The sequence below is a fragment of the Elephantulus edwardii genome, unplaced genomic scaffold (genome assembly GCF_000299155.1).
Source record: "Elephantulus edwardii isolate Elephantulus edwardi_28Jun2011 unplaced genomic scaffold, EleEdw1.0 scaffold00209, whole genome shotgun sequence".
In the NCBI taxonomy this organism is placed as follows: Eukaryota; Metazoa; Chordata; class Mammalia; order Macroscelidea; family Macroscelididae; genus Elephantulus; species Elephantulus edwardii.
In genome coordinates this window covers 4,733,415-4,733,967 of record NW_006399959.1, presented here as the reverse complement: position 1 = coordinate 4,733,967, position 553 = coordinate 4,733,415, and positions in this window count along the sequence as shown.

The following is a 553-nucleotide window of genomic DNA, read 5'->3' as shown; positions in this document are numbered from 1 at the left end:
CCTACTCACCGCCCCCGCCCGACCTCGGCCCGCCAAGCCCGGCGACGGAGGGGGAGGGGCGCCGTCCGCCCCCGAAGTTGAGGGCGGGGTAGGTCTTAGCGCGGCCCCCCGCCCCCATCAGCTTTTCGCTGCGAGCGCCCCCTGGTGCTGGCGTGAGCGGGGGGAGGCGGGGCGCAGGAGGACAGGACCCCACCTTCCAGGCCGGGGCGGGCGGGGCCGAGCCTCAGGGGGAGGGCGGACCCTAGCCCCTTCACTCTGCGGTTGAGTACTGGTTCCCGCGGGGGGCTCTCCTCGGTCCGCCCCAGGCGCCGCCGCCCCGCCCCCCAGTTCCGCCCCCGGCACCGCCTCCCTTCCCCTCCCCCTTCCCGCCGCTCACTCCGAAGTTTCCTGCGCTGCGTGCGAACCGATTCCAGTGCCCGCAGCCTCGGGGCACCCCGGCCAGCGCCCCGTCTGCTCCCCACCCGTCACTAAGCGGTGCCCTCCGCTTCCAGGCTGCTGTCGCCGTCGCCGCGGGACCAGCCGGAGCCCGAAGTCGAGCGTGAGCCCGAGCCGG